The sequence below is a fragment of the Octopus bimaculoides genome, chromosome 15 (genome assembly GCF_001194135.2).
Source record: "Octopus bimaculoides isolate UCB-OBI-ISO-001 chromosome 15, ASM119413v2, whole genome shotgun sequence".
Taxonomy (NCBI): Eukaryota; Metazoa; Mollusca; class Cephalopoda; order Octopoda; family Octopodidae; genus Octopus; species Octopus bimaculoides.
The window spans coordinates 25,083,440-25,091,917 of record NC_068995.1 but is presented as its reverse complement, the minus strand read 5'-3'; positions in this window follow the sequence as shown (position 1 = coordinate 25,091,917).

Below are 8,478 nucleotides of genomic sequence, written 5' to 3'. Positions count from 1 at the left end.
AGTCGTCGTTGGAGATGCTGTTGATGTCGTCGCTGGAACTTCTGCTGCTGCTCTGTGTGGTACACGGAACAGGTCTCTAAGAGATCTGAACCGAGACGATTAGGCGGGTATAATTTAGGCTATTTATAACAAAATAGGGGCTCCAGGAAAGCATTAGAAAAACACTATCACGTGACCTTATTAAGGGCTGTGATTGGTCGATTTGCGTTCTGGCGGGAACGGTACGAAGTAGTTGCCGCTTCAAATAATAATTAGTCAGGTGATAACAGGGAAAGAGATATTTTCTACTACGCTCGCGTCTGTCATATTTATAGTGAGAGAAGATGGTCTGTTTGAATATAATGGCGATAGATGGTTTTGTATATAATGGCGATAGGTAGTTTCACTACAAGGACACCACCGGATTAAAAAAATGCCTATCAGTTGCCTTTGCTAATTGCCGCAGGTCCTTGATTTTGGTCTGAGTTATGAGGGCCTGGACCTGGAGTGGCAGCTTGCGGAAGAATATTTCTTTAAACAAAAAGGAAGGTGACTCACCGGGAGGACTAATGCCAACATCCTGTCCATCGGTTCTGATGGCTTGGAATCACCTAATTCCTCCTCCAGTATCCTGGCTACCGCTTCTCTTTCGCTGCGTCGGAATGTATCCACTAGCCTATCTTTCAATATGACGTATTTGTTTATTGGTGGGGGATATGGGTTAAAATGTCCAGCACCCTCGTTGCCCTGTCTTCGTCTAGTGCTGCCACAACGCGCGAGTACTTTATTTGGTCGACCGTTATCTTGTTTATATCAAATTGAGCTTCCGCCTGCATGAACCACAGCTCAGCCCTCTTAGACCAGAACTGTGGTAGCCTCAGTGGTGTTTTGTTGCTAGCCATGTTTGTTTCGGTAGCGGGAGATGTTGTTTGATCGTCGGGGTCACCAGTTATAGCTTTGGGAAGCTATACGTAAACAAACGAGTGGAGACGAATATGCATTTACTAAAGGTTTTTAGGTACAATAGGGCTTTTTAGGTACAATAGGGCTTAAGTCGTCAGTTATTTTTTGTATAGTTCTCTCGGATTCGTTTTACGCACGCTGCTGTCATTCTTCTGTTACCGTTCTCCGCCCGGAAATCCTTTTCTTTCTTGCTGACCAACATCCTAGCTAGCCTGCAGCAAAGCATCTGACCTACAATATGCATATTGCTGGGTGTGGCTTCTCAACCTCAAACTGAATTAGATAATATATTTATATGCATGTTGTCAATGAAATCAACCTCATATATTTAAATACGTTCTGAAATAAACATACACTTCATTTTAATGGCTCTGGGGACGCTAAAGAATGCTGCACAGGTACTAAACTTTGAGTGCACTGCTTCTTATAGTAGAAACAGTTGTAAGCCAATTATGTTGTTTCCAGTGCAAGCTTTGGGCATATAAGAGGTGTAGTGGTACACAGGAAAGTTAATGGAGAAAATAGTCATTTTGTGTGGCAAATGTGCAGCTACAAGAAGCACTAAAAATGCACAGACAAAAGACTCCCTCAAATGCTTGGGGGCTTCATTAGAAGTAGTAGATAACTACTGTTACTTAGGCGACCAAGTTAGCAGTGGAGGAGGAAGTTCTGAAAGTGTAATTGCTAGAATTAGAGTGAGTTGGGTAAAGTTCAATGAGTTGCTAGCTTTGTTGGTAACTAAGGACCTCTCCCTTTGAGTGAAAGGCAAATTGTATAATGCCTGTGTACATGCATGGCAGTGAAAGATGGGCTTTGACTACAGAGGACTTGTGAAGGCTTGAAAGAAATGAAGCCAGCATGCTCTGCTGGATGGGTAATGTCAATGTGCACATACAACAGAGCGTAAATGATTTAAGAGGAAAATTAGGTATACAAGGCATCAGATTCTGTGTGCAAGAGAGAAGACTGCTGGTTTGGTCATGTGATACATATGGATGAGGACAGCTGCATAAAGAAGTGTCAAGCCCTAACTGTAGAGGGAACCTGTGGAAGGGGTAGACCCAGGAAAACATGGGACAAAGTGGTGAGAAAGGATCTTTGAATGCTAGGACTCACTGAGGAAATGACAAGGGACCAGGAGGTGTAGCAATTTGCTGTACTTGAGAAGATGCATCAAGCTGAGTAAAATCGCTGTCATCTATACATATAGGTTGGTCCTTTACAGGTGCCAGTGTCACATAAAATGAATTTGTGCTGGTACTGAATAAATGCACTCATGTCAGTGGCATGTAAAAAGCATCCAGCACAATCTGCAAAGTGGTTGGCATTAGGAAGGGCATCCAGCTGTAGAAACCATGCCACAACAGACAACTGGAGTCTGAACAGCTCCTCAGCTGCCCAGCTCCTGTCAAACCGTCCAACCCATGCCAGCATGGAAAATGGATGTTAAATGATGATGATGATGATGATGGTGATGATACATACATACATACACACATGTATACATATATACAGGGTGTCCCCAAAAATGTATACACACATTGAATGGATTATAAAATCTGTGTTTATTAAAGCACATTTTCAAAATTTATTGGAATGTACAGACATAATTTAATTTTGTTACGAATGCCTGTTTTCAAATTGACGACTGTTCTGGTCCAGGCATTGCAGATAACACAAAACAAGGGAATCATAAAAGATCAAGAAACATTTCATTCAGTTTTGTGCTTGTTTTTATAAAATGGCTGAAATTGGTTTATCAATTGTTGCCAGATTTGTACCATAAATTTTTAAGTATCCCATAAAAAAGTCTAGTGGTGAAAGGTCCAGTAAACATGGAAGGTATTCTACTTAGCCTCTTCATCCATCCCACCTATTTAACAAAATCTCATTAAAGTGGGCCCGGATCTTTTTGGTTTGACGGGCAACACTTGTTTTCTTAACGAAACACTTTCAAACTTGGGACACTGGTAGAATGTGTCATATAAAACATCTTTTTCTCTTAGCCTTCTTAACAAAAAATCGTACATCGCAAGTTATTTCATGTTAAAGTTGTCGTATTTCTGTAATTTCAACCAATCACTGACGTCTATTCAGCTGAATACAGTTAGTGCTGTTCGGTGTCAAGTGTGTTATTCCCTGTTTAATTATATCATTATTCCCTAGTAAGGGTTTAGGGTTTTAGGGTTAGGGTTCGGGTTTTAGAGTTAGGGTTAGGGTTTTAGGGTTAGGGTTTTAGGGTTAGGGTTGGGGTTTAGGGTTAGGGTTATGGTTATGAGTTATAGGGTTTTAGGGTTAGAGTTAGGGTTATGAGTGAGGTTATGGCAAAAATAATCATAACCCTAACCGTAATCCTAAAACCTACCCTAATTCTAAAACCCGAACCCTAACCCTAACACCCTAAAGCTAAAACCAGTACAAACGCACGAACGATGTCATAAATAACAGTGACAAACGAAATATATACCGCTGATAGTTGTTGTTGACAAAACAACGGCACTAATTTTATTCAAGGGAAAAGATCCCATGACACCGTTGTTTACATTCCCAGGTGTAATTGTTTTCACCTCAATAGACGTCAGTGATTGGTTGAAATTACTGAAATACGACAATTTTTTACATGAAATAACTTCGAATACAAAATTTTTTATCTGTTCTATAACACAAAATATACAAGTATTCGAAGTTTGAAAGTGTTTCGGTACCAAAAACACTACATAAAACATAAATGAAAAATGTTGCCCGTCAAACCAAAAAGATCCGTGAGCCCTGTCCAGCTGGAAAGAAAATTCTACACCTTCACATAACTTTTGAATACATGGCATGAAAGATTGTTGCAGCAAGTTTGAAGAAATAGTACCAGTCATCATCATCATTATCCTCATCATCATCATCTATTTTCCATGCTGGCATGGGTAGGACAGCTTGACAGGAACTGGAAAGGCTAGGGGCTGCACCAGATTCCATGGTCTGTATTGACATGATCCCTAATGCTAATCCCCTTACAAAATCTACTGGGTGTTTTTTATGAGGCACCAACACCGGTGCTTTTTATGTGGAACCCACACCAATGCTTTTTACATGGCCCCTTGGTTTTAGGATCTCAATTCTGTTGTGGTGGGCAGATCTTCTTAAGTACAGCAAAGCACCTCTTATTTTGGGCCTCAAAAAAGAATGGTTCAATTAATCCTTTTGATAAGACACACTACACTATAACTTCTGGTAAATTAGCATGATCTTCCTCCATGATATGCAGATTATCAGGTTTCCAGAGGGTGCAATTGTGGCAGTTAATCGATTCATTTAATTTCAATGTAGCCTCATCATTCAAAACAATCTTTGTCAGTAAAGTGTACTTGTTCTCCACGTCTTGTCAAGTACCTCTAGCAAAACTCCACTCTTAGATCTGGATCATCTTCATTGAAAGCATGGACTCTTCTTGGAATGTAACATTTCCAATGATAGTCCCACTTCTACTTGGGCCAACCAAAGCCTTGTGAGTGGATTTGGATAACAGAAACTGAAAAAAGCTATCATATATATGGCACAGGAGTGATTGTATGGTAAGAAGCTTGTTTCCCGGCTACATGGTTCCAGGTTCAGTTCCACTGCATGGCGCCTTGGGCAAGCGTGTTCTACTATAGCCTCAGGTCAATCAAACCCTCGTGAGTGGATTTGGTAGACGGAAACTGAAAGAAGCCCGTCGTATATGTATATATGTATATATACAGGTGTGTGTGTGTGTGTATGTATATATTTGTGTGTTTGTGTCCACGTTTGTTCCCCCACCATCACTTGACAACCAATGTTGGTGTGTTTATGTCCCCATAACTTAGCAGTTTGGCAAAATCGACTGATGGAATAAGTACTAGACTTACAAAGAATATATCCAGGGGTTGATTTCTTCAACTAAAAGGCGGTGTTCTAGCATGGCCGCAGTCAAATGACTGAAATGAGTAAAAGAATAAAAGGATATACACATATAGGCGCAGGAGTGGCTGTGTGGTAAGTAGCTTGCTTACCAACCACATGGTTCCGAGTTCAGTCCCACTGCGTGGCACCTTGGGCAAGTGTCTTCTACTATAGCCTTGGGCTGCTCAAAGCCTTGTGAGTGGATTTGGTAGACAGAAACTGAAAGAATCCCGTCGTATATATGTATATGTATGTGTGTGTATATGTTTGTGTCTCTGTGTTTGTCTCTCCAACATCACTTGACAACCGATGTTGGTGTGTTTACGTCCCCGTAACTTAGCAGTTCAGCATAAGAGAGTGATAGAATAAGTACTAGGCTTACAAAGAATAAGTCCTGGGGTCGATTTGCTCAACTAAAGGCAGTGCTCCAGCATGGCTGCAGTCAAATGAGTAAAAGAGTAAAGAGTAAACATACATATATGCATAAATATGCCCATTTAAATATTCATACACACACACATACACAATGAGATATGCACATATTCATAATATACATAAATGTATATACATAGAGACTTGTACATACACCCACATGCATGTGTGCACACACACACATACTTGCCAATTCAGATGTTTATATATAGAGAGAGAGTGAGGGAAAGATATAAATAAGGGAATAAATACCTAGCTACACATTCAAATATATTTATATAAATAGACATAAATGAACATAGCAGACACACAAACATATTCATACATGAAAAGCATATGTATACATACATACACCAGGTTGAAGCAAAAGATTTTTTTATATTTCAAGCTTTAGTTAATAGTGCAAACAAATTACATACAAAAAACGTTTATTTATTAAGATGTAAAATGTATCCCGTCATGTCCTATTGTCTGTTGCCATTGTTGTGCCAAAAGCTCAATTGCATGCTTGTATTATTTGGCTGGTTTAGAGGCAAAAAACTACATACACCTGTTTTTAACCTCATCCATATTGTTGAACATTTGTTTGTGAGGAAAATGAGCTCTGGTCTGGTAAAGGTGATAATCTGATGGTGCAACATCTGGACTGTAGGCAAGGTGGGGCAACACTTCTAAAGCCACTAAAGTTCCTCAAATTTACACTTAGTCACATTGGCCATGTGTACTGGGGCATTATCATACCATAAGAGTATGTGTCTTCAATTGACCAATGCCAAGTAGTGGGCTTTCAAAGCATCATATACTCATTGTACTTGGTGAGAATAAAGGTTAGCGTCCACAGCATGACCATCTGGGACAAGCTCAAAATACAACACCCTACTTGAAATTCCACCAAACACACAACCTGCTACCTTGCATTCAGTCCATTTTTATACAGCTAGCATAAAATGGGTCTAATTTCAATTTTTTCCCCACACATAAATGAAAACTGTAAAAGAAAGAACAAACAATTTAATGCACATGCAACAATGTACCTATCCATATAGACACATATTTACATTCAGGTAACACAACCTAAAGTACATATGCTCACAGACCCACACTCTCACTCTTCAGTTTAACCTTGTATAGTTGTCTAGTCTGATATTTTGGTTAGTAGTTTATCAAATGTTTTCTTGAATATTAATAGTGGTTCCTTTTTCTGTTTCTGATTTCTTTAGGTTGGCAGTTGAACACTTGAATGTCTCTAAATATCATATTATTTTAATAGAGTGTCTTTGCTTATGATTTTGAAGGTGATGTATATGGACTCTTGTATTATCTATCAGTTCATGCAGTAAAGATTTCTTTAATGCTGAAGTTTGGAACATGACTTTCTAGGATCTTCCATATATAAATAATAATTTCAAATTTTGGCACAAGGCCAGAAATTTCAAGGGAGGGGATAAGTCAATTACATTGACCCCAGTGCTCAACTGATATTTATTTTATCAACTCCAAAAGGATGAAAGGCAAAGTCAACCTTGGTGGAATTTAAACTCAGAATGTAAAAACAGACAAAATACAACAAAGCATTTGCCTGGCTTGTTGATGATTCTGCCAGCTCGCTACCTTCTTCCATCCATAAATAATGACATATCTCTCTCATTCCCGATGTCATTCAAGAGAGCAGAGATACAGAACTTTGAGATGTTCGCAGGAAATTAAATTCTTTAATCAAAATTATTTTACAACTGAAGATTCTCAACTGATTCTCAACTGAAGAGACCCAACTCAATCCATAAGATGTTTGACACATATGGGAAAAGTTTCAGCTATGAAAGTACCAATAGTGACAGAAGGTTTGAAAATGAAATCGTACTGAGACCTGTGAGGCACCTTGTTACTCCAAGACAAAAAGTTAGAAGGTTGGAGAGGGTGAAGATCATCTTGAACAAAGTGATACTTAATCCTGGAGTGATATTTTACACAGATTAGAAGAATTTCATCCAAGATATGCACACAAACAGACATATTCTGGCTTCACCTGCTCATGTGAGAAGTCATAAATCTCATTTCCAGGTGCAAAAACCTTGCCATGGTGATGATTTTCGACTGTGTGGCCTGTGATGGCAAGGAGATGCCATTGATCATCTTTAATTCCATTACCTTTAAGCATTCTTGAGATAAAAAAGGTTCAAAGTTGAATCGAAAATTTGGGTACTTTTGCTGATACACCTGGTATATATATATGTGTAGTTTGCTTTTACGTTAAGGTAACATCAATGAAAATAGTACTCCATCTAGCGAGAGATAAGTGTTGTTTAATGTACATAGTATATAGTTATGAGCTGCTGTTAGTTTTATACATCGGAGATGTTTTCCAGGCAGGGTTTAATAACATGCCTGGTGTCTCCAAGCAGTCTCCTGGCTCTGAGCACATGGCCCATACAAGTTACAAAAAAAAGGAGAATAGAACAAGAGAAATCATGAGGAAAAAAAGGGGGAAGGTAAATGAAATGGACAAAGAAGGGGAAAAAAGGAACAATATGCAGACATATGGAGAAGTTTCTTTTGGTGAACTGGAGAACTCTACCCTCTCTAGATTGAGCACAGACTTTAGACCCCTTTGTTGATTCCACATCAACTAGCTTTGAAGGGGACATAACTCGAATTTTTTATTTTTTTTACCTTTTCTTCCACCACTCCATTTTTAGCATTCTACCTTCCTCCCGTTTTTTCTCATGATTTCTCTTGTTCTACCGTCCTGTAACTTTGTAACTTGTATAGGTCTATGCTAGGAGCCTGAAGATCACTTGGAGACACTAAGCATGTTATAAAATCCTGCCTTGAAAACGCCTCCAATGTATTACCAGCTAAAAACTATATACTGTGTACATTAAACAATATATATGCACACACACACACACACACACACACACACGCACACACAAACATAGGTTTGTTTTTATGCTCAGTTATAATAAAATCAGTTTGACATTAATCTGATTGGTTACTCTATACTTTTGTAGAGTACAAATTTATTATTCATATACAAGAATGTTGTTGTCAATAACTTTGAAGCCACTGTCATCATTTCTGTATAAGAATTATGCCAGCATGGAAAACGGACGTTAAATGAGGATGAGGATGATGATTATGATGATGATGATATATATATATATATATATATATATATATATATATATATAT